Genomic DNA, 27,751 nt, shown 5'->3' with positions numbered 1-27,751 from the left:
GCGTTGGAAGACCCCCCACTAGGTGGACGGACGACATCAGACGAGTCGCAGGGAGCCGCTGGATCCAGGCGGCGCATGACCGTGGCGTGTGGAAGTCCCTACAAGTGACCTATGTCCAGCAGTGGACTTCTATTGGCTGATGATGATGATGATGATGAATTAGGTATTTGTAATGGTTTTCGATCAGACATGGTTAACCGAAAGGACGTTTCAAAAAAACTAAGCAGGGTTCATTAAAATTTACGTTATTTATGTAGGTATTTTGTTTGACAATCATACTAAAAATTTAAAAAAGAACACGTAATCTTTTCACTGATACTAAAAAAAACTATTTTTTTGAGTATTAGGTAAGTAGGTACAATGCGTTCAAAACAAGAATTGGCCTCCTTCTTTTAAGAATAGGACGGTCAGTGACCTCTATCTGTCAACTGTAACTTGAAAATTAATGTTCGCAAGGAAAAGAAAGACTGCATACTTACATAACCAGCGCAGTTTTTACATGATTTACTTTTGTACAACAAAATCGATATAGTTACTTAGGCAGTGGTCCGATCGCCAATGATGAACGAGAAACGAGTAGAACTAGAAACTATAAACGAGTTGGCGATCAGCGGGAAGCGAGTGTGTAGTTTTGATAGTTTTGTCGCCGGGCTATAACAGGGTGTGCAGCGACGAGCGATTACTCGCGCCATTCGTCCGCGGTCGCTCAGTCTTGTGCAAACCTGCGCGAGCGTTACGTTAGCGAGTTTATTTTTAAAAGCTCGTCGCTCAGAGACAAAACTAGTAAAGCGAGTCGTCGCCGGCAGTGTGAACAGTCACAGAGCAACTTTTGATATATGCATCTCTTTCGTTTACACGAAATGTAGGTACATTTATTGTGCTTTTCTTGAGAGAGAAAATCGCCGATATTTAGTCGTTTTCTCGCCGGCGGTCGGACCACTGCCTTACTTTAGTACTATAAAATCTTTTAAAAATATAGGTACTTACTGAATCAAAATAATATGTATATCATATTTCCAACAGTTCCAGCTAAGACAATATAGCGAAAAATCCGTCCTATACTTAGTTTTAAGTTTGAACGCATTATATAAGTATACACACACAAACGATTAGAGAAATATCTACTGACAATATTTCAGAAAACATTCCCATGGGCAAAGAACTTACAAAATTATTCAGTTTTTTTCATTCCACTAAAATCTACATATTAATTAGATTTACATAACGTAACATACTAAAGTTTACTTACCGTTTATCATACAAATGCTTTTTTTACCGTAAGTATGTATTTAACCTATTCTTAAACTCTAAATAAAGAATGACGAAAAAATCACAGATTTTGGCCAGATCTGGCACATTATAATAATAACAGGTTTGGTTCTAGTCTATAATCTGATTTATAAGTTCCTAAGAAATAATTTGTTTTTGACATAGTCATCATCAATAAATTGTATATCTAGTTCTTGCATTTGACGAAGGCCACTGGACTCATGCTTGTGTTTAAATCGTATCGGTATACGTAAGGTAAGGATTAAGGTGAAAACTAACTGTGGAACGCGTCCGTAAGCCGCGGCTGACAACCGCGACTGATAGGTGAGCAGTCGTTTGGGACGCGGCTTGCGAGATATCTTCCGGACGTCAGAGTGCTCAAAGTTACGTCCGCCACTTACGTCCGATAGTTTGCAGTTCACTGTACCTACTATGTATTATCCAGATACCTATAAGTCGCAGCTATCAACCGCGTTCGATAATATCCAGTTAGTAGTACCGATTCTGAACGCACCTAAATTTTAGAGTATTCGCATCCTCTTTTTACTAATGTAATATGAAAAGGACAGACACAGTTTGGACAGTTTTAAATTTAATTTAGAGCTATCAAACCACGTGCCTTAAGCTGCCAGTCACGAGCCTATTGCTTGAATTTGTGGCATGCACTAAAATTTAGTCTTTAAACGTGAAGTTCCTGTAGAAAAAGATGCAGATACTCTAAATTTAGTTTAGAGAAAAGCAGAATCGGCGCCAGTTTTAACTTAAAAGTTTCACTCGCGGTTTTCTTCGACGTTTCGCCCGTACAGAATAATTGCCGTTGCCCGAAAATCCGCGCGCGTTTGTCTGTTAAAAAATACGCAACATATAAGTGCGTATCCTTCCGACCTTAATCAGATTATAGAAGACCCACACATTCAAAATTAAACAACGCAATCTCAATTCACTGGAGGAACCTATAAGAGATTATTTATTTTGTCCACCACCACAACAGGATCAATGTTTACCATATTTTTCAAAGTGCTAAACGTGAATGGCACTAATTTGTTACAGAACGGCATCATAGTAACCACCCTATCTAAACCCTCAGTCGAGGGCTTCGCTCCGTAGTAGGAGAACTCTTCGGTTTCACAACGCACATTGAAAGGTAGTTTTGTCGTGGATTTCCGTGCGCTCCTAGTAGGAGGCAACTTAGTCGTGGATTTCCTCGCAGTTCTTTTAAAAGGCGGTAAAATTGAATCATCGTCGCATTTACGTTTCGACGAACCCTGTCCTTCTTCGTAATCGTCCAAATTTATGATCGAGACATTGGGGTGTTTAGGAACTAAATTGTATTTCAATTCAGATTGGTGGTTCGCGTCAGCGTGAATTTTCAAGTCTTTCAAGTGCGAGAATTTTTGAGGGCAAATTTCGCAAGCGTAAAGCATCTCTTTAGACTCAGCAGACACTGTGTTCAATTTACTGAATACGTAATTGACTCCGAGTTCTGGGTGAACCATTTTATGGTGTCTCAAATAAGCGGTGACGTCTTTGTGAAGTGTACTGCACACGCTACACTGCACTACAACTTCACCCTTTTTGCCGAAAGTAGTTAGAATTTTATCATGTATATGATTTAGTGCCTCGGTTTCGGTGAAATAATTCCGGCAAATTAAGCACACGACCTTGACTGGAGTAGCATCAACAGACGAATTGGAAAACTTTTTGCTATATTCGCGGGGCGACTCGCTTGGGATCGGGGCAGACACTAAGTTTAATGGTCGCGTTGGGTGGTACAATTTCTGGTGTTTTTCTATAGTTTTACGGGTTCCATTCAAGTCGCAATACGGGCAATTGAACTGTTTTAGGCCGTAGTGCCGCAGTATGTGATCACGCATAAATTTTTCTTGACCGGTGGCATAGGTGCAGTAAGGGCACTTTGATTTAGCTTTTCTGTTTTCCAATGGTTCATCGATTACTAGTTTCTCATCGTCACTGTCTACGGTGGAAGCTGGTGTTCGGCGTGCCAACTCTTCATCGGAAGTTGACATTTTCCTCTCGTAACGGACAACTAGTAATGAGTTTTCCGTTGGGTCAGACATGTTCTCTATTTGATTAAAACTGTTCTCTGTATTTGTTTGCACGGGAACAATGTCCATGCTCTGTTTCTGTGTTCGAATCACGGCATCTATCCAAGCTGCTCGCACTGTGGGATCTCTGGTGACTTCGACCGGCCGTGCGCCTTGTCCGCTGTGAACACTCCTGCTGTGGAACTGCGCTTCGTGGTACGTTTGGAACTTAATCGCACAGTTGCTGCAAAACCACCTGAAAAATACGAACGCTTCCATTTATTTATAGACTTTAGCATAGAGCTTTTGATAGTAATTTATTGCACAATTTTTTTTAACCAAATTATATATAACGATGATTTGTTCATGTGTTTTAACTGCTTGTCTGAGCACTGCATACCATTGCAATGCATTATAAAACTGAGGCAAAGTTAAAAACAAATTTTTCTGTCACCTCTTGGCAATGGAAAAACTCACTAATTGAAACATGTTACATACAAGAATCGAATAACATAGTCGTAGTTTTTGGTACTTACCTTATTTTATTAAGTTCGCTCTCCAAATGGCTATGCATGAGATCTTCTTCTTTGAAGGAAGAACTGCAAATAGGACAGCAGAATGACAAGTCTGAGGGTGCACCAAAGGGCCCAAAAATCTTCTCCAGTTCTGAATCATCTGGCTTATTGGTGGTACCTACAGTATTTGAGCTTTCTTTAGCTTTTTCGGGTTGGGGCTTCAATGTGGAAGGTCCAGGATTAGTTCTTAAGATCTCCAATTTCTGCTTCGCTAAGTTTTCTTTATATTTGGCTATTAAAGTCGTTTGGTGTTCTAATAACTTAGCTACCCAAGTTTCTACTCGATTGTCAACGGGCAATGCAATTGGATCACGATTTTGCCTATGTTCTGTTTGCATGTGCTCACTTAAGCCTTCCTTATGGAATGCTTTGTAGAAACATATATTGCAACCCCACCTAAAAAATACAATGAACATTTTTTAATTAAGCACATTTATATTATACTAGCTTAATTTCAAAACCCTATTTCACCCCCTTAGGGGTTGAATTTTCAAAAATCCTTTCTTAGCGGATGCCTACGTCATAATAGCAATCTGCATGCCAAATTTCAGCCTGATCCGTCCAGTAGTTTGAGCTGTGCGTTGATAGATCAGTCAGTCACTCAGTCAGTCACCTTTTCTTTTTATATATTTAAGATTACAAAAGCAAAAATATATAAAACAAACTTATTATAGGAGCATTATTTTTAGGTAAGCAAGTTTGGGATATTTTTTATAATGTTGACTTTGCCCACACAGTATCTACTTACTTTCTGTATTTTAGTTCCTCGTAAAGATGAGATTGCATAGCCTCTAAACTGTCTTCTATAACATTAGTACACAGTGGACACTTGTATTTAAGTCCATTTGGTTCACAAAATGCTCCGAATTCCTTGCATAAATCTTCTATTGTCTCTTGGGCTGGATGAAGCTCTTTTTTAACCAGATTAAGATCTACTCCTGTCACGAGTTTTCGTAGAAGACTGTGTGACTTCGGTGCAGAAGGGGGCGGTATTTCACTGGGATCCTCGAACTTAACCTTTGGCTCTGACGGAACTGCGTTTTTAGATTGTTTTTGCCATCGGGTAGTTCCATCAGGCTCATCCGGTACGGACCCTTCCCGGTAGTAGAAATAGAAAATCTCTTCCGGCTTGCCAACATGGGACTTAGCTTGATGTTTAGTTATGTTCTCGGGGTTTGAAGTTCTAAAGGCACAATACGCGCACTTGTATTGCATTTTCGAATTATGTGCTTTGGCACAATGGTCTACCACGTCTTGACGAAGTAAGCTCTTCAATTGACACAGACCGCATTGCCATGGTTTCAAATCCATCGTGGGTGCCGCAGTTCTTAATAAGCTAGCATTCGCGGTCGGTGTATTAGTCTCCCCCACTTTGCCTTCCCTAACAACTAACACTTGCCCTCCCTTATGCATATCAACCAAATGTCTTTCGAGAATTTGACGCCGATAATGATAGTATGAACACAATGAACAAGCATACAGCTTCTCGTCGTGCATTTTTAGATGACCTATGATTCTCATGGCGGTTACGGGCTTGGTTTTGTCTATTTGCTGGTAGGGGGGGCAATGGACGCAGTGAAAATCGTTCGTGCCGTAATGCAGCGTTTCCCAGTGGCACTTCAACATCGTCTCGTCGACAGATATGTACGAGCAGCCCTTAGCACCGCACGTGAGGCGATGCTTGTCGGACACGAACTTCGGGTAGCGCGATATGGTGTCCGGAGCGACTGACGGCGCTGCGGCTGCGTTGGCGTCCGGCTTGCTGCTCTTGTCGGCGAGCCGGGGCCCGATGGAGCTGGAGGCGAGGTTGAGCATCTTGTCGAAGTGCATCTCGTTGGTCTCCAGGTGCGGCACAGGGTTGACGGGCGCGGTCTGCGGCACGGGCTGCTGCTGCGCGTGCTGCTGCAGATGCCTCACCATATTGAGTCGCACTTTCGTATTAAATCCACACAAGGAACACACGACAAAATCGTCTAAAATAGGGTTAATCGGAAGCTTGTCGATATCTTGCGGTCCAAATCTAGTCACTTTTGCGGGTGGTTCAACAGCTTTGTCTTTTGCTGAACACCGTTTTCTTCTACTTTTTGGACCAGGGGCCGTTTCTTTGATGTATGCTGGCAATGCTGTATTAGACGTAGCCATACCGTGTGTGGTTTCCTGATGCTCCTTAGCCTTGGAGATATTCTGAAATCCTAAGGAGCATTTGTAACAGTAGTACCGTGGCGGTTGCTTAGTTCTGTCGCAATGGGAGTTATAATGTGTGACGATAGTTTTCCGTGGTAACTGGATGGGACAGTGGGCGCAAGGGATAAGGTTCGTCGTTTTGGCAAAACAAGCGTTAATGTGCTTTGAGAACCCAGCGCCACATTTTAGTTTCATATTACAATTGGAGCAAACAATAATTGAGTCATATCCACTTTCTTTATTTCTATTTCAACTGGAGTCGAAGGTGGCAAAGTCTGAGCGCGTGACACTTCCGGTACGCTTGCTGCCACGGGAGGGGGAGTTTCGTCATCACTATCTAAACAAACAATTTCAGGTTCAAGTTGGGGTATCTTTTCTGGGGTGTTCTGGGGTGTTTCAACTTTAAGAATTGGGGTAGACTGCTCAGATTGATCGATCGTCGTCAGTGGATGTTCTGGAGGCACCGGTGTGTTCACTCTTGGTAGTAACGTTTCTGTATTCAGTAAAATATTCATATTTTCTAACAGAGACACATCCGGCTGTGGGGGCGCTTTAACTTGAATTGCCGGTGCTGTATCACTGACACTTGTTTCAGCAGTCATCGCCATAGACTCTGTCACGACGTGTCCAATTAGTTTTTCTAACTCTATCGATCTGTTAGCTTCCCGTACAGGCAAATCTTTTAGGGTGCTCGGTACTTCTACGGCAGGTACGATATATTTATTCAAATGAGCCAAAGGCAAAACCCTGAGTTCGGTCGTGCCCTCCTGTAATTAAAAAATAATAATTAAACGAGGGAAAATCGTTGGACAAGAAATAGGATAATCGTGCAATAGCTTGGACTCAAAACATCATCGTCATCATCTCAACCCACCGCCGCGCGCCGGCCAGGATCTTCCGTGGAGCCAGAAGTTTCGGACAGTAATTATAAAAGATAGAATATTAGTATGTACAAATAATGTGGTTAATAACTTGGGTTAGTAAATAAAAGCGAACGAGTTAATTACAAGTTAAGTTATTCAGACAATTTACCAACCTTATTCGTGATGATCCGCAAGTATGCCTTTGGTTGTCGCGTAGGATGTACGGCTGACGCATGTTCTAGTAATTCCATTTCATCTTCAGCCCCATAAACGCACCATGGGCATTGGTATAGCTTTAAACCATGAGTTTTTAAATGGTTTACCAAGTCAACGGCTGTTGGTGCCGATGTTGAACATATCTACAAAATAACTCTCAATTAAAAAAACACGACTGTTGTCAAAAAACGAACTTAAAAGGTTAAAAAATTGAAAATAGCGCCAAACAGCCGCCATATTGAATTTTTTTTTTAATTTTATAGCCAGTAGTATCACTCGGGATGATGTAAGGATTCTAACGATCAGTACCCATATTATAAATGCGAAAGTGTTTGTTTGTTGGTGTGTTGATCCTTCAATTACGTCGCAACGGAGCAACGGATTGACCTAAACTTGTACATGGATATAGTTGAAGACCTGGAGAGTGACATTGGCTACTATTATCCCGAAAAATCAAGAGTTCCCACGGGATTTTTTATAAACATAAATCCACTGGGACGAAGGCGCGAGCATCAGCTACCTATAGTACGGGAACGTCCCGCACACCAGCACAGCCCCCGCGTTAACCCGGTGCGGGCAAGTGCGCGGGTGTACGGGGTGACCCCCAGCCTCATACCCCGAATGCCATCTCGACCTGTCGCGAACTATAGTAATTTTTTTTTAAATATTTTTAACTATAGTTCACAAGAGCCTTCAAGACTTATTTAGGTATGGTTTTAAGAATATTAAAGTTTTTTAATGTGCAAACATACGTACAAAACATAAAAATTCGGTGCAAGTAGGATGTCGCGCTTGTACATGGTCGCAGAATTTCCCGGATGTATATGTCCGGTACTTGCATGGGCCCTCAGGTGAATTTCGATCTGGAAATTAACAAAACACTTTCAATTTTCATTGGCGAAAAGCGACAAACCTTTTAAAATTAAGAAACAAAGTCAAATTTACTCAACGGTTAGAGGAGCTGACTGAAATTCGAAAGGTCGCCGGTTCAAACCCTACCCGTTGCACTATTGTCGTACCTATTCCTAGCACAAGCTAGCTAAAGCTATTATGCATAAAAATAAATAAAAATCTGTTTTAGAATGTAGGTACAGGTAAAGCTCTTGAATTGAAAATACTAATTAGGTATTTGTTCCCTAATCACATTATAATTTTGTTTTGTAACGTAAACACAAATTCACGGATTTCAGATTTATTCCTTTACTTGTTGCTGTAAGAAATCTGCAAAAATTTCATGACTCAGGTCAACGGGAAGTACCCTATAGGTTTTCTTGACACACACTACGGACAGACAGACAATAAATGATCCTATAAAGGGTTCCTTTTTTCCTATTGGGGTACGAAACCGTAAAAAACCTATTTTTAGACTTACCGCAACATTGATAATACGCCACGGCAGCTTCTCGTGACAGTATGTCGTCTTCCTGAAGAGGGGGAGTTTGAAATGTCGCCTTTAACACGTTCACATCGGTCGCCTTATCGTGGACTCTGTTTATATGGGCGTGCACCAACTGACTGGCAGCCGCGCGGTAGAAGCACATCCCGCACACGTAGGGGCAGCAACCGTGGTACTTGAACACGTGCGTTATCAAATCAATCGCATTACCACTCGGGTCGTAGTCGCAATAAACACAACTCAGGGAATCCACTCCACCGATTTTCATATGTGTGGAAGCGTGCAGAAGTGCATCTTCAGCGCTGTCCGTTGTAAAGGAACAAAAGCGACCGGCACATTTGAACACTTGTACCAGTTTTTGCGGGAGGACATCATCGCTTCTAAGACTACCCGGTTCTTTCTGGACATAATATCTGCTTGAAATTCTTCGTACTTATAGCGTTTCAAGGTTTCGACAGTCGCTGTAATGGGAGTCGGATAGGACGGGCTTGGGCGTGACTGTTCTACTCGACCGAGGCTTATCACGCTTTCTATTACCGGCAAAGCAGGAGCATCCTCTTTTTGTTGGGGTTCTCTCGGTTCAAACATGAGCTCAGACAGAGGCCGAACATTAATATAGGATTTATTTGTGGTAACAGGCTCGAGCGCTTCGTATGTAGCAGCAGGTTCGTTCGTTTCTGGTATTTCTTCTTGTGTTACAGGGATTTCCTCTAAGATAGGGAAATTATCCATGTGCTTATCCAGAAAATGTTGTAAGCAATCTTTAAAGTTATGTTCACCTTGAGGGGTAACTATAGCTTTACACAGACAACAATATCCATCCCATTTTTCTGAATGCTTCAACTGCACATGTTTTTTCATTGATATCAAAAGAGAAGTTTTGTAATGGTTGTCGTTACCATTGATACAACACACATATTCTTTGGATCCAGACCTGGTTATTTTAATTTTGAAATGAGAATAATCGAAGATATCCTGCGAGACAGTTGTTTCGTTAGTCTTCTCAGTTTCTATATTTTCCGTCTCATCCTGTTTTTCCGTTTCCGAATTAGACTCATCAAAATGGCTATCCTGTATATCATTTGTGTCAGACTCGATTTTAACGCTAGTGTCACAATTTGAAATTTCATCTGTAATATCACTCTCAAATGTAAATTTTGACTGAATGTGATTAGATTTATTCATTTTTTCAACGACGGGTTCATTTATTTTTCGGTAGGGTTTCTTTTTTAGGCTTTTATTAAATTCTTCGGTACTGTCACTTTCATCATCACTTACTTCAGCCATACTTTGATTTGATCGGGAACTTCTTAATAATCGCGGCTTTTCTGATTCAACTTCACTGTGGTGTAAAAGATTATTGATAGCAGTTTTGGATAAACTCGCCAAATTAATTGTGTATACCGCAGTTTGTTCATCGTTATGCCAGACTATTACATGAGTCTTTAAGTTTTCTAAAGATATTTGGGTGTAATTGCATTTTTCGCAAATGTATCCTAAAAGTTGTCCATTGGTATCTTTTGGTGGTGGTGGAATATCTATATCCAATGGGCAGATTTGCGTGTCGACGCACTTTGGGCATGTTTGTTTGTATTCACCTGTATGCATACTAACAATGTGCCAGAAAAATGCTTCCAAAGGCGCTTTTTCCTACTAAATTCTTTAGAACAAACCGGCAGCAGACATATTTTTTAGATGATATTTTACTAATCCCTTGAAAATTTATATCTTCAGATTCTTTTATCGCTTCCTTTGCCACAGCTGAACTCAGTCGGGATAATGGAACTTCAGTGTGAGGATGTTCTTTTTTGTAATGATGAACTATATCAGTACCAGTGTATAAACAAATTCGGCAGTTATAAGTCAAAACATGTTTCCTAAAACAGTAGGTTTTATCGGTGAAACAAGTAAAGTCGGGTACTTTGCGTGTTTCTGATTCAGGAATATCATCAGTTGAAATAATTTCTGTAGTAGTAGGAACTGGTTTCTGGTCTAATTTCTTTTTCTTATTCTTCGGTTTAATAACTCCTGATTGCCACAGTCTACCTCGCCTGCGCTTTACTTTTTTTTTCGTTTCTGTTATTTCCGCGCTTTCAGTCGAGCTTTTAGTTGAATCTACTGAATCACTTTCAGATTCCGAGCTACTATAATTTTTATCACTAATATTATTCAATTCACTTACAGAATCAGTTACAAAGTTATACGGATCTGAACTACCCAGCTTTTTCTCCTTTAATTTACTTTTATAATCAACTGCTAAAGCAGTTTTGGTTTTGAGCGAATTTATATTTAGAGCTTCATCATGTAAATTATTAGCATCAAGATCTTTGTTTTTCGATTTTGTTATTTTCTTCTGTCGTACTTTTTCTACATCAGGTGATTTTTCAGACACATTAAAGTCACTACACTTTTCAAGAACAATTAATGGTTCGGTGCTTTCATTGGGCAATACTTCTTCTTTAGATTTTTTTTCATCAACTAACTTAGCTATACGACACATACGTATACCCGTAGTGTTCAAAATATCTTCTTTTATAAACATTTCTCTAATGTCTTCCTGCAACTTTTGTAGTTCTCTAGAGGGTTTTTTTGTAACTGGTTTATCTAATAATGGCATTGGTTGTACACTGATTGTATCCGAACGAGTTACGCGTTTATCTTCAGTAGATATTTTCTTTTTCTTCCGGATCTGCTTTTTACCTCTTCTTCTTTTAGACTTTTTAATGGGTTTCTCTTTTTCTAGTGTTTCGTTTTGCTGATTTCTTTCGACATCATCGCATTTAGCAGGTTCTTCAATTTTAGTTTCATCAGTTTCTTTCATATCTTTTTCTGTTGTGATATTTTCTTGAGAGAGAGAACTATTATTTGAATCACTAGGAATTTTCTCCTCAGTATTTAAATCAATAACTTTGCAGTTATCACTTGTAGCTTTATTAATATTACTGACACTTTCTTCAAAAGTTTTTTCTATAACTTTGTTGTCAGTAATAGCTTTGCTAGCATTGGTATTTTCTACCGGACAACATTTTTCAATGTCTTTATTTTCTTCTTTCTGTGTGTTTAACGTTTCACAACTACTTTCAATCTCTTTATCTTTTTGTATATCTTGAATTTTTAAATCGAAATCAACTTCATTAAGTTCTTTTTGCACCTCAGAGACAATTTTATCAGAACAGCTGGTATTTTCTACCGGACAACTTTTATCAATGTCTTTATTTTCTTCTTTCTGTGTGTTTAACGTTTCACAACTACTTTCAATCTCTTTATCTTTTTGTATATCTTGAATTTTTGAATCGAAATCAACTTCATTAAGTTCTTTTTGCACCTCAAAGACAATTTCATCAGAACAGTCTTTATTTTCTTGTAAATCTTGAACTTTTGAATCGAAGTCAACTTTATTAAGTTCTTCGTGAGTCTCAGTGATATTTTTGTTGGAATGATCATTAACGATTTGTTCATTGCTTTCCGAGTCATTTGGTTTTGCCGCAATTTCAGATACAATTTCACTTAGTTTTTCTAAATTTTTTTTTATTTCTTTATTTTCTTGATTATCCAATTGAGAAAGTATTGCTTTCATTTTAGTTTTATCGTTTAAAATAGACAAGAACGTATCGATTTCTGTTGGTTTCTTAACATCAGAAGAAACTACCTCCAAAGAATCTTTATTGGGTGCATCAGTAACATGTGTAGAAGTTATATCAGAATTCATTTCACATCCAGATTCATGAGTAAAAGGCGAATTACCTTTTGGTTCCAAATCCTCAACGTTGCTGTTAATAGTACTGTCCGGAGTAGACGGACTATTAGCAGTTTCATTATCAGGAAGTTTTTTTAATGAAGACTCCGGTTTGAAGTTTTTACCATCTTCTGAAGTTGAAACGATGGCATCGTTACTACAGGCGTCTTCTACGGCAACTTTATTAATCTCGACTAGTGGTACACACAATTGTGGGTTGTATATTTCACAATCTTTTTCGAAAAAATCTGGCCCAGTTTCACTATCTTGAAAATTATTTTTATTAGGAGTTAAATTTTCAGATCTGTTAGAATCCGTTTTATTGTTTTCTTCACTTATTTGCAATTTATCGAATTTTTCATTACTACAGCTATCTCCCTTGATGTCAGTCGGTTCTACCATGCTTTTTAATACATTAATATTCCCAATTTCTATTTCATTATTAGATTTGTCTGTTTGAATTAAATCTTGTGCATGTGATGAGACATACTGTACCGTTTCTTTTTTGTCACTTTTACCTGGACTTGTTAAGTTTTCTAACATTGTTTCAAGATTTATTTCATTAGTGAATCTACTACTAGCATCACTATTTTTAGATGAATCTAACTCATGGTCCAAATAAGCTATACGATCATTTATATTTTCAACAACACTATCGGATTCAGAAAATATCTCAAAATCTAGGCTAAAGCTAGCATTCAAGTCATCTTCGATTTGTTTATCTTTAAGATCAAGTTTATTATTTTCCAACATGGATTCTTTTTTATTAGTTGAATCGAACTCCGTTTGTTGTTTCTCCGAGTTTGTATTTTCTGATAAGTTATTTACTTTTGCTTTTTCTTTGCTTGTTTCGCAGACTGTACTCACTTCACTATCTTTAATGTCTACCGGCACCATATTATGTGTATCTAAGACTTTCCGTGTATCTACAACAGGGGGAATTTGCTTTTTGGAAGCTTGTGAAATCTTTTCAACATCTTCTCTGTTTGGTTTATCATTGTCATCCAAATCAGAATCAGATTTTAGAGTCGATTTTTTCGCTGTTGTTCTTCTCTTTATTGGCGATAATTTCAACGACATGGATTCATCAGGCATATTTCTCCGAGTGGATCTTGTTACCCTTCTTTCTATACTATCCATTGAATCCGACGATGTGTTAAGAATATTCATTTCGGATTCATTTTGTTTTTTTATGTTGTCATTATTCAACAACTCCTTAACATTATTGGTTTTTGTAACTTGCAAATTCTTCTGTTTACGATTGATAGTCATTTTTTTCCCACTGTCACTGGTTTCATTTAAGTTAGTTTCAGTTTCATCTAACTCTTCTTGGGCTTCTTGCTGTTTACTATTGTTATTCATTTGTTTCTGAGCACATTTCTTTTGGTTCTGAATATCTTTTGATTTAATCTTTTGGGATGCGGTAATATTTTTTTCATCTGAACGATTTTCAGATTTATGCTCTTCACTTTGAGATTCAATGTGTATATCATTTTCTTTGGAGCACGACACATTCTCATCATCATCATCAGTTGTTTTACTTATTTCTATTACCTCTTGCGGGCGTTTTATTTTTGGAATCTTGTAATTTTTAACACCGTAGCCAGACCCTAAAATTGTTCCCTTTGAAATATTATCATTAGAATAGACAATACCGTAACCTTTGGAATCTAGTGAGCTACACCTATCTTTAGTATCATGTGAATTGTCCCGACGCATCCTTGGATCTCTATTGTTTTTTCTGGGTGAGTACTTTGAATTGGATTTGTCATAGATCTCGCGAGCTTTTTGTCTGCTGCGAGTGTTATCATTTTTAGGAATTTCAGCTGACACCCGACTAACTTCGTATTTATCTTTAGCAAATCTAAAATCCGATTTAAATTGAAAAGACCTTAGATCAGCTTTAATATCCTTGAAATTAAGCTTTTTGTTACTGTCAACATCTCGTCCCACACTACAAGCACGTCGAAAATTTTTAGTATTTCGTATTTTATTCTCGGTATCATGAAATGTGTATTTTGTTTCATGGGTCGAAGTCTTGCTTTTAGGGAGTAAAGTACGACCAACGCTAGAGGCACGTTGTCGACGAGCGTCAAAACTGGAGTTGGATTTTACTCTAGTATTAATTTCTTGGAATGAACTATTAACGCTTGTATCAATCATAAAGGAGGGTCCACCGCGAGGATTTACACGTAATATATTTTCTTTTTCCAATTTTGAAGGTTTAACCTCTTTCATTAGATTTGAGACTCTCTCTTGCGTCCTCCCAATGCTTCTTTCACGACCACGACGTTGGCCTTCATCATAGTTAGTAGAATCATTGTGATTTCGATAGTCGTAGCCCCTTCCACGCTTGTTGCGATTTCTTGAATAACGATCACTTTCATTTTCTCTATTAAATGAATGGCCATAATCCCTCTCTTCCCGATTGAATGAACGGCTAACACTAGTTTCTCTGCGAGGCAATTTTTCTCTGTAATCAGGAATGTTTCTCTCATTTTTCCCTACACTTTGTTCACGATTGTACTTTCTAAATAAATGAGTGTCGGAATGGTATTGGCCAGAGTTAAACTGTCGTTCATGAAAATAGGAACGTTCTCGGTCATCATCTCCATACTGAAAACTGTCATAATCAGAAGTCCTATTTAATCTTGGATCTTGCGACCTTGATGCTTGTTGATTATATTCAGATCTAACAAAATTGGGTGCAGGGAGAAGTGGTTCATTCCTTCCGAAGGGATGACTAGGAGTTAATGGACAATCTGATCTACCAAAGGGATGAATAGGAGTCATTGGTCTATCGATCCTTCCAAATGACGGCGTTGGGGTCGGAGGGCATTCTCGTCTTCCAAATGGATGGCTGGGTGTAGGAGGACATTGTATCCAATCAGAATCTCTGTCAAAACCATGTTTATTGTGTACAGGGTTGTTCCTAATGTCTCTATAATCAATATCTCTCTGCACGGAGTGACTTCTTCTATAATCAACGTCTCTTTGCAAGGAATGCACATTTTGATCCCTATAATCAACATCTTTTCTTGTTTCTCTATAATCGGTATCAGTTTTCAAAGAACAGTTTCTGGAATTTCGGTCATCCCAGAAAGGTGACCTACTGTCAGATGCATCCCATTGCGTTTGTTGCTTCTCTCTTGGATTGTCCGTACTTTCTCGCGATTCACTAACATAAAACATCGGTGCATAGACATGTTTACGACTAGAATAGTCTTCGTTGTCATAAGCGTGGCGGGATGGTGTCATATTTGGGGTCATGTTTGCCATATTTGGTGTTCTGCTAGGAGTCATACTTGCAACATGTGGTGTTCTACTCGGAGTCATGAGCGGAGGAATAATTGGGGACACAGTTGGAGTCATGTTTGGGGCTGCATTAGGTGTTCTATTTGGAGTCAAATTTGGTAACAAAGGTGGTATATTATGGGAAGACATATTCACATTTGGTGTAATATTCAAACTCATCAAACTGGGTGTTGCCATTGAATTTCTGTTAGTACATGAATTCACATTTAGTGCTGTTTGTTCCTCATTTACATTATGCATAACTGAAGTAGATGTAAGGAAATTTAATAATGGTGACTGTATCTTTTCAACGTTAACTGATTGTGAATTAAGAGTATTCGGATTTGACACAGAGGTAGTGTCTCTCTTCACCCTTGGATCTACTAGGGGTGGTGCAACTCTTTCATCACTTTTACTCATTTCTTTTTCAGTATTAAACGCTTTCGATTGTTCCATAGTAAGGGGCGACTGTACAAGTACAGTAGATGGATCATATGCTGTAACATTTGGTAATAATTTTCTCATGTCAACATCAGCTTCCGAACCAACAACTGTTGCCTGAACTGGATCACTCGGGATAATAACAGGTGGTTTAAGCCCCGTATCAGCAAAATCTTCGTGATCAGGTGATTTTGGAGCGAAATCAGAATAGATATCATCTAAACACAAACTTGATTTATCGTCATCATCAGAGCTTTCTGTTAAAGTTAATTTGGACAAAAAGTTAAACCTTTCACATTCTTTTTCTGTCAATTTCAGACTTTGTTTTCTCGAAATATCATCTTTAACGGCATTTTTAATATATTTAGTAGGTTTAGTTACAGGAGCTTTAGCTTTATAGCTTTCAATTGAAATTCTCTTTTTAGGGCCTATTTCTTTAGCATTGGCTACTTTAGTAATTTTTGGCTGGTGTAAAAGAGGTGTGCTCGACGCGGAACTCGTTGTATCAGTGTTTAATACGTTGGTAGTTTCACTTAGGATCTCTTTTTTTAACGCTTGAAGTATATCAATTTCAGACACTTCGTTTGATGGTTCTAATACAGGTTCCGTTGGTTCTAATAATGGTATTTTAACTTCATCAATTTCACTGCTACCACTACAAGTGTCTATAGGGGAGATTTCATCTAATTTTTGAGACTCTTTGAAATTTTTGTCATCTTTAATTTCCTCTTGACCTAGTTCCACTAGAGTTTTGTAAAAGTTAGGTTTTACAACTGGCAAATTTGTAGCACTTTGGTTTTCACAGGCATTTTTCTTTTCTTTGATTTTTGGGGAGATAAGTTCACTATCCTCATCTTTTCTAATATTAATTTTTTCGGAAGTTTCTATTTTAAGTTTTGATCCGTCTGAATTTCCGTCGCCCGATTTTAAATCGCAAGATAATTTATCATCGGAAACATGGTCTTTGTCATCGTTACTCTGTTCACTAGTAAAATCTTCTTTATCTAGCATCACTACTTCGTCACTTTTTTTATCTTTATGCGTATTAAACGTTTCAAAATCAGATGTATCAACACACGAATCCTTGTCCTTGTCTTCATGTATACTGGGTTTGGTTTTATCAGAGTTAAATACAAGACGTATTTCTATTTTCCGTGGTTTATCCAAACTGTTATTTCCCAGGGATACAGATTTACTTTTATCTAAAACAACTAAACTACCATAAATACTCTCGATAGCTTCACTTTCACTATCAGAAAGCTCTCCTTCTTCGACTTCACAGTTTTTAGTTGATGTTTCAAGTTTTGTGTTGTCTTTCAGTTCTTTGTTCTTTTTATTTTTATACGATTTAAGTATAATATCAGATATGTCATCATTTGTCCCTGTGTCTTTTAATTCACCAAGAATTTGTGTTCTTAATTCACGCAATGTAGCAATGTCAACATCATTATCACTACAATTTATTATTCTCGACAAAATATCTTTAGTATTCAATGATTTTAAGCTATCTTCTGGCACATTTAATGTTATATTTAAGTCTTTCGATTGGTTATATTTTGATTTCGTTTTTGAAGTCTTTTTTCGTTCTTTTCTGTGATAAGATGGTGAACGTTTGCGCGGTGATTTCTTAGGTGAACGTCTACTAAAAAGTGGTTGTGGTGAAGATGTATTTTTGGGCCAATAATTTTCACTAGAATTAGATTCAGGTGATCTTAAAACTCGAGTATAAGGCTTTTTGGCTACGGGACTTTCCTTGTTTCTGCTTGGGGAGTCAAGTGATGGTGTTGACGGCATGTTGGGTCTACGTTGAAACAATGCTGGCTCCTTACTACCAGGTACACATATTTCTTCAGTTTCACTGGCTCTTGCTATTTCTGGTAAAGTTTCAGCAGGATCCGATTGCAATTTGGATACTACAGACTTGAGCTTGTTTCTGACTTTATTTAAATCACTATTTTCCTTTTTCGACAAATACTCCATTTTTGGCCCCGAGATTGCATTGCCCTACAATAATATGAAAAAATTATTTTTACACTATAGTTGCTTTAATAAAATACTTACCTACTATAATAATGCATCATAATATTTTATCAAAATAAACGTACCTCTTTAACCTTTGCGTATAAATTAACCAATACTTGTTCACATTTCAGTAAATTTTCCATTTTCATCCTGAAACAAAAAAACAAGATTATTATTATAACTTTTCAAATATTCAACAATTTTAAGAATACTAAAACATTTATTATCAGTTTTGATTCAAATCACTCATTGATTATTACTTCACTAGCTTATGCTCGCGACTTCGTCCGCATTTGGTGTAGTTCACACTCCACGAGTGTCGTCGACTACACAAATGCGGAAATTTCATACCCCGATTTCACCACCTTAGGGGTTGAATTTTCAAATCAACAATCCTTTCTTAGCGGATGCCTACATCATAATAGCTATCTGCATTCCAAATTTCAGCCCGACCCGTCCAGAAGTTTGAGCTGTGCGTTGATAGATCAGTCAGTCAGTCAGTCACCATTTCCTTTTATATATTTAAATAACAGGCCGCATGGAAGAGAGATGCAAAAGAAGAGTTGAACAGATAATAATTACTTAGTTATTTGCAACACCACCCGTCCTAACGTCGTAGGTTATTTCCAAATGACTCTGGTTAATGAATAATGATGAATGCATGGACGGTCACAAGCCATGACCCTCATCAGCCGTGACTCGTAAAATCACGACTAAATGTCTACACACGTTCAGACTGTTGCTGACTCGTAAAGTCACAACTAATTACTGCTTCGCACTGTCGACTGGTCGTGACTCGATCAGTCGACAGAGCATAATGGCTAACATAACGGCTACTACTACAACAACTACGGAATCTCCTGTGGATGGCGTGTCGCCGAGTATTAAAGCGCCACGCGATTCCACGAAAGAATTGCAACGAGTCCGACCGAGGTATCGTTTGCGATAGTATCGCCTTGTGGAGATTGGTCCATAAGAGTTGTATCGAATTTGGTGGCACGGCAAGACTATGGCCACAATTCTCTCGTCCGTGGAGATGGCGCCTATGGGCAAGGCCGCACTGGCGAGGCGACAGCGATTCAGTTTAGATAGATAGAAAACCCTTATTGCATACAAAACATGAAATAAACAAGACAAAAACAAGGAAACTAAAAACAATTGTAATCAATCTTGGTGCCTCAGAGCACCATGATTGCACCATCTCCACCAGGCAACCTTTGGTGAAAGGAGAAACTAGGTGTGTTAGATAGTACTTACAGGACGACAGGTCGATATAGTAATCGGGGTGGGGACTGAGGACGCCTCGCACATCCGCACAGCCCCCGCGTTAACCCGGTGCGGGCGAGCGCGGGTGACGTGCGAGTGTGCGGGGCGGCTGGTGCTGCAAATGTTCATTGGGCGGCGATAATCACTTAACATCAGATGACCCGCCAGCTCGATTGCTCGCTATCTCTATTAAAAAAAATTATGTGCACAAATATGTAGGTACCTTTTCTTCTTATCCAAAAGCAGGTCCCTCAGCGATCGTATCTTGTTGAGCTGTGCCTGCCGAGGGTTGGTACCGCTGTTGGACACTTCCAGTTTCTCAATCATACTCTCCAAAAATGGGATGTACCCCTTCATCTCCTCGAACTTGCGATCGTAATCCGAATCCATTTTTGAGGCTGAAATTTTACACTCCTTACAATACAGTACAGGCTTGACAACTTACGTGGCCCACCCATGTTCTTGTACAAGGTACCAAATTTCTTTTATTTCTCATCAGTTTTCTTACTAGTTTAGAATAGAATAGATATATATTTGGTCTGGTGGGAGCCAAAAGGGGGGAGCGTGAGCATAAGGGACAAGGAAGAGACAAAATAATTTGTAGGGAGTCAAGAAGGCGCCCCGGGAAAATGCCAAGAGCAAGTACCGAACGGGCGCCCTCCCGCGATTCAGCCCATATAACCGAGAGGTTGGTGGGGCCAGGGGAGGTGGAGGGTTGGTCTGGTGGAAGGCTTCGGCCGAGTCTTGTTACCACCCTACAAAGCCGTGCTGCCAAGCGATTAAGCGTTCCGGTACATAACCGTACAGAAACCAAAGGGGTGTGTGTTTAATAAAAACCGGCCAAGTGGGAGTCAGGCTCGCGCAATGAGGGTTCCGTACTACAGTCGTATTTTTTCGACATTTTGCACGATAATTCAAAAACTATGATGCATAAAAATAAATAAAAATCTGTTTTAGAATGTACAGGTGAAGACCTTTCATATGATACCCCACTTGATATAGGTAGTTATCTCACTTCGAAAGTTGAAAATACTAATTATTTGTTCATGACCACAATTTAATTTTTTTGTGTGATCTAACCCTAAATTCAAGGTTTTCAGATTTTTCCCCAAATGTCAGCTATAAGATCTACCTACCTGCCAAATTTCATGATTCTAGGTCAACGGGAAGTACCCTGTAGGTTTCTTGACAGACAGACAGACAGACAGACAGACAACAAAGTGATCCTATAAGGGTTCCGTTTTTCCTTTTGAGGTACGGAACCCTAAAAACTGCCATACCCCTTCCAGGTTAGCCCGCTTTTATCTTAGACTGCGTCATCACTTACCACCAGGTGAAAATTGAGATTTCATTCAAGAGCTAACTTGTATCTAAATAATAAAAAAACAGTATCCTGCCGAGCGATTACAGAAAAGCTGCATCAATCAATTCTACAATCATCGATAGTAATATAGTCTATGGCTACAATATTTTTGTTGCAACAATGCATTGGAGCCAATAGCGGGAGTGTTTAAATCTAAAATGGAAACGACTCGCGATCTATGTAATAGCTACCTAGTTACTTATGGTTTACTTTTAACCAGTATTAAGTAGTTTGTTATAAATTACTAGCTTATGCTCGCGACTTCGTCGGCGTGGACTACACATTCAAACACCTATTTCACCCCCTTAGGGATTGAATTTTTAAAAATCTTTCTTAGCGGATGCCTACGTCATAATAGCTATCTGCAAGCCAAATTTCAGCCCGATCCGTCCAGTAGTTTGAGCTGTGCGTTGATAGATCAGTCAGTCATCGTATTTAAATCAAATAGCTAATTAAACAGCTAAGGTCGACTTGCACTTTTACTAAGCAGTTGAGTGCAAGTGGGCCATACAGTTTGAAAACTAAACTGCTCTTACGAGTCACCGCATCTACTTCAGGAACCACCTTAGTTAAACAAAAAAAGTCGCGGACATCAGCTAAGTAGCCAATATAATAAAATTCCAAAGTCAATATTATACAACTTTTGAAAACTATGCATATAATAAACATACTAAGTAGGTAGGTAGTGTACCTATACAGTCAAAAAGTATGTACCTAAATGATAAAAAATCGTGGGGGTGACTCGCTTCAGTAATTCATGGGACTACCTACAGTAAATAATAATTTTTGTGTAGGTGCATGAGATAGTATTTTAAATTGAATTTTTGAAAAAAGCAACCACCGAGTTTCTTGCTGGTTCTTCTCGGTAGAAACGGCATTCCGAACGAGTGGTAGATTCAACTTGATTCAAAAGCATATCTAAAAATGTACCTAATTGAAAAAAAAAACTTTTTTATTTCTATCGCATAGATGATAAAATACGGAACCCTAAAACAGGGAACGCAAAAGCTTGAACTCAGAACTCTATACTGCTAGCAGTGGAATCGAACTCTTAGCTTCACACGTTGCACGTTGGCCGCAACGCAACGTGTGGATCGGGAAATTAGTTTTGCCAACGTTGCTGGGGCCAATGCTAAGTTCCACACGTTGGGCGAACAGTGTTGGGACCAACGTGTGGAGCTGGCGTTAATGTGAACACGGAACCGTCTCCGGTTTCCATAAGCTCCCGCGAAGTGGTCGACGTGATAATATCAAATATGAAATATCAGGAGAACACACGCAAGAAAAAGCTTTATGTAAGTACACAAAATAAATACTTTGCATCTAAAGTTTATTTTAGTGTAATTTTTTTTGTAATTAATTTAATGTATCTAAGCGAACTCTCACTAGTGGCGGGTCATTTATTAGTCCAGTCAAATTAAATCAAAATATAGGGGTGAGGTTGCAATAATTCACACTTGACTGAAAATTGGTAGGATTGTTCAAAACACTATTATAAATGAAATATGAAAAGTCCTCATCGATCCGACACCTGTGGCCCTACCGCGGTTGTTTGACAGCTACAATGTCACGATCCCAATCATCTCTGATTGGTTAATGCTCGCTCACTATTGGCTACAATGCATTGTTGCAACAAGAATGGCACAAATTCAGCCAATCAGAACAATTGAGATTGTAATAATGATTGATGCAGGTTTTAGACAATCGCCCTACTGGAGAAAAATTAATTTGGGGTCAAAGGTCACAAAAATGGGTTTTTCGCGATTATCAGCAAAACAGTAAGTTTATCATATAATTAGCCCAAACAAAAGATAATTATCTACAAAAAATTCCTTACTTTTTTCAGATAGATAGACAAATCAGCGACTTTTTATCAAACGTCAAAACGCTCGCTTAGTAGGTAGGTATGGGAGCTTGTATGAAACCCACAGTTGTTACGTCATACACGTTCGACGTAATTTGAAGTACTTTTTAAGCTAAATCGATAATTTAATGGTTAACAAACATAAAACTAACAGCACACGTGGATTTTACGAATTTTGGAAGACAGAGTTAGTAATTCCTAAGAAATAATTGATTTTTGACATGGTCATCATCCCAATTGAAGAGAAACTTTTGTTGACCAAAAACATTTACAGACATAAGTCACGACATTTTAAATTAAGTATGCGAATTTGAGTTGAACTCGAGGTAGATACAGCTACACCGAAAATACAAGGGAAGATTTTTTTCGAGAAATCACTAAATCCAGCTCGGCTGAGTAACGTTTGGAGCTTCGAGGTGTCTTTTCGTCCAAAATCCTTTAGTTCTTGAAGACCAAAGTCAAACAGTGATTGTTACACGTGATGACATATACGTACGGCTCCGAGGTATGTTGCTAATTAGGAAGGCCCAATCGCTTAGAGGGGATGTTAAGAAAACTAATGCTTTGCTTGCTATGCTTTGAGTTTTTCCACATGATCAAATCAGATATGTGGAAATCCATAGAAGCAGTATAACCAAGATAGCGTTGAGAAGCTGAAGATAGTGTTCAGGTGTGCAATGGTAATGCTGAGACTTCACGTTTTTTTCAAATCAGTCTTACTATACCCATTGACCTAAGAAACGACGAATGGAAATAGTGAGACTCATATCCTCCTACAAAATGTCTCCGTTTTCCCATTTAAAGGGTTTTAAAAATAGACAGTGAAACTATCTTTCAGACAAATAACTGTCCAAGCAGGCAGTATTATAATATTGAGTCGAAAATATCATTGAAATAAACAAGCGTTTTCTTTGTCGCGAATAGTCGCGGTATAAAAACGCAACAGGAATGTGATAGAAGTATTATCAGTATTACCGTCAACGGGAAAGTTCAGCGGGAATAGTGAGGCCCACCCGTTGAGGCCTACATGTCTGGAAGAAAAAGACATGTTGTGCCGGCCCCACATAGCGTGGTATAAAGGACAAGAAGAAGAAGAAGAAGCGTCGAGAAGCTGAAGTAGAAATCGGCACCCACCAGGACATAGCTCGGATTACCCAAGTAACGACAACTAACGACTCGAGTAACGTAAGGACTCCGCGGTAAAATGTGGTGTTGGTGCCACACTGCGTAGGATAGAAGACACATAAAACGAGTCGGCTCAGTTCACAAGCTGCAAAAGACCATCGACCAAATGTATCCAGTTTTACGATGTGCATCTCTACAAGAAACCTTTTGTCTAAAGGGCTTCCGAGAAGGTTAAGCGGCTTAACGTCAAGCACGATTTGCTTGATCAAGCTATTTCACGATCGTATCAAGCAGCTTGATGAAACCGGCAAGCTGCAGCTTGAGCCAGCAAACGACATTTTTCTCATACCTTGAACACTGTCTGAACGTCGCGTCGTGTCAAACAAAAAATATAAAATCGCATCAATCACGCAAATGCTAGACTCAAGCATCAAGCAAACTTTGTAATCGGTCAAAATGGTTGCAAAAATCTACGTGCTTGGCCCTTCTCGAAAGCCCATAATAGTATAAGTCCCGCAAATAGCTATTGCGCTGGAAGCATGTCAATCATTCTCAGCAGAAACTGCAAAATGTCAAAAACTAAAATTCAGATTTGACCGATTGGATCATGATTGGTCGCCAAACAAAAGTCTCAAATTGAAAACGTTTTCCAATATTTTGAAGTCAGTGAAAAAGATCCAAACACAATATCTATCGTACAGTGCCACCAACTTAAAAGTCTGCGACAAGTTGAGGTTGCAATCGGGGTATGAGGCGGCCTCCCGCCTCGCCCCGCGCCAAGTGTGCGTCACCCGCGCTCGCCCACTCTGGGTTAGCGCGGGGACTGTACGGGTGTGCGGGGCGTTCACTCCCCGATTGCCAATTCAACCTGTCACGTACTAGGTATATATCTTCAGGTGACAGCGTTACTAGAGTAGAATTCGGTATTGCTATATTTTAAGAAAAACACCTAGAAAATATAGAATTAAGTAAAACTCTTTCAACATAGCGAAAATTCAATGAAGCTGAGTAATGAATGTCGGTAAGTCAGCTACCTATTACAACTCGGACTACGAGTCTCATGTTTAATTTTAAAATATAGCGTTAAAAATATAGCGATCCCTCAATATCATTCGCCCTTCACTAAAAACTATTCAAGTTGTAAGTCCAACAAAATCAACTAATTCTACCGATCTGTAGAACAGTCTACCTTCACTTTTACACCATAATAATACTCCCAAATAAGTTTCTTCACTACTTCTAAATACCTAATACCACCATTTTAAATCACAATAAAACCATAAGCATATCTTACGTATTTGTGCCATAAGTCTATTCAGCCATTTTGAAATTAATGTGCACAGATAAAAAACGTCGCAGTAGGTATAATTACTCTTTTGTTTTCCAGGGATAGCTGACCCAGATTAAGGAACTAGCTTGACCAATAGAGAACTAGTGAGAACGAATGTGATTATAATCAATTTATCAATTTGTAATTATTAATGTTAAGTAAGTACCGACCTAAGTAAAATATTTTGAGAGTATTATGGAAAAAGATGTGTCCGTAAAATAACTCCATTAAGTATTAATTGTTACCTATGTAAAAAATGAATTTCTAAACTACCTACGCACAGATTGGGTATAAATCCCGCAAATTGCTATTGCGCTGGAGTGTCTCATTAACATCGAAATGACGTCAACCGAAATATAAATATACATAAGTAATTTAAAGTCAACGCAATATATTTAAAAACTTAACATATTCTACGTTATGTAGGTAAGTCATTTATTTAAATCATTTAGATCTTGTTTTTATTTACTAGGTACATCGATCGGTTTAAAATTTAAAAAATCTACCACATTATGCGTTCACGAATATTTTTTACACATGGCCACACTATGACCAAACTGCCGTTGCCACTCGGGACCTCGTTCGGTCATCCTCGGTTTTAAACGAAAATACGTATTACGTCATCTAGGCAAGATAAGTTTCTAGAAAGACAAAAGATTATCGTGAATCAGCACTCCTCAATAGGACGCTACGTAAATCTGTCTAACTTTATAAAGAGGTGTCTACTATGTAAAATGTATGTTAAACGCAATATTCTATCCAAAAGAAAGTAGGTAAGTCATTAAGTACACTGCAGTAAGGTAAAGAGTAAAAAGTAACAAAAATCAAATCAAAATTACTCACACTAAAATATACACAACACAAATCACAGTTTTTAAATGCATAAATTCCACGTTTTAGTTTTGTTGAGCACAACCATAGCACACAATGATAAAATTGCAATCCGCCTTCAGTTTTTCTTTCTCAGTCGAAGTCACTAATTTCCATACGCCATTCAACCGATGGAACGGTTTTGGTACGTGTATGTACCTTATTGTTGCAGAAGTATGCAATAATATCTTAATTTTCTTCGGATTCTATTTTCTAACAATACAGTAATCAGGATGTGAAAACGAACGCGCCAGCGCCGCGCCGTCGGCCTGTCCCCTCCGCTCAGTTGCGACGTATGAAATGAACGACAAAATGGCGGCCGGCGGACGCGTGACGACGACCCTAGTCGCAGAGTCGCGCCCGACTTCAGCCGGCTGCGTGACTGCGACGGGCTATCGACCCCTCCCTCTCCCTTCGCCCTTGTACGCGCGCGGAGTAGCTTGCTTGTTCTGTCACACGAATAAGGTATATATACCTGTCCCATAACGGTGCTATACTTTGTGCATATACTTACTAATTCAATATCAGGAAATTCGAGAATCGAGATAGATAAGTAGATAGGTATTGCATCTTTCAAGTCGAGTCCCAACCCAAACATGTTTCCAATTTCCATGAACCTTTTTAACTATGTAGGTAAATGTAAATTTTAAAATAGAAATATTACCTACCTAGTACCTACCTATCTATAACTCAGTAGGTAGGTACCTAGAGATAATTGTTGTTTCTATGGATGTTCGAGAGTTAGGTCTGTAACCCAACCTGTGTTTTTTCATGAGTATTCTATAATTTCGCACTTAACCTAAGTACTATTTAGGTTAGTACCTACCTCCTACCTACTTAGTAAGTAGGTAGGTACTTACAGCTACCTATCTAATAAGTGACAATTTGACCATCCTTAAATTTAGCTAAAGCGGCTATACCTGCCTACTTATCTCTGTCCTATAAGGTGCGGTTATGACGTAGATCCTACTTAGTACTTACACACCTACCTTTCATATTTCAAACCATTAATTTATTGGTTAAGCAACACTTCTATTCCAAACGAGCAAGCTAATAAATACCTACCCACGAGAAGAAAACATGTTTTAACTAGTGTAACCTATACGTAGATATAGGTATCTACGTAGGTATCAAATTATCTTGCGTAGCCTAGGTACCTACCTCGATAGCAATTTCAGAGCCTATGATTTGGTAGGTAGGTATGTACCTACCTTGTTACGCAATAAGAAATAACCGTGACTCATGACAAAATATTTCAGTTTATAAAATCGAAACCTGAACAGGATTTCTTACTTTACCTACCTACGTTCCAGTTTGTAACTCACTACGCGTCCGCCATTTAATAGCAGAACGAGAATGGAAAATTCCACTCGCCTACTCGACCAAAGGTTAATTTAACAGTTTTCGTTGGTTTGTTTAATCAAATTGCCACTAACCTGTCGCGATCTAAACTAAAACGATAAATCGATCGACAATTCTGTACACAGTCATCGAACACTCCGAGTCCTGGACTTTTCCAATGTTCAACTAGGTAACATAAATGAAAAAAATGTCTAGCCGCTAGCACTCCTTTGTTCGGATTTTCGCCTCTTTGAGTCTCGGGTCTCGACGACACTGTTCGGAATCGATAGGTTGCAAGGCGAAGCGGAATGTGTGGCCCCTCTCCGCCACCCTCCGCCGCTAGCACACGTCCGGGTACGGCCAATCCAAAACCCAAGCTTCAAATCCAAATCATTCGGCAGGCGACGCTTGCAGGAGTTACACGTACCGCGATGTTATTTTATTTGCTGCGCGTGACCTAAATATAATCCAATGTCCGTACCTTACGTATTTTGTGCTTGCTCCGCTCCGTGATCACGCAAAATCTTCTATACACAACAATGTGCATGTCG

General features: G+C 38.9%; 1 pseudogene; it reads right to left on the bottom strand.

Moving 5' to 3' along the window:
- Nucleotides 1-229: 229 nt before the first annotated feature.
- LOC117985296 (uncharacterized) lies at nt 230-27,486 on the bottom strand (annotated as a pseudogene).
- Nucleotides 27,487-27,751: the final 265 nt, after the last annotated feature.

The sequence above is a fragment of the Maniola hyperantus genome, chromosome 9 (assembly GCF_902806685.2).
Source record: "Maniola hyperantus chromosome 9, iAphHyp1.2, whole genome shotgun sequence".
NCBI classification, from domain to species: domain Eukaryota; kingdom Metazoa; phylum Arthropoda; class Insecta; order Lepidoptera; family Nymphalidae; genus Maniola; species Maniola hyperantus.
Note: the sequence above shows the minus strand (reverse complement) of the source record. Positions and strands in the feature narration are given on the sequence as shown.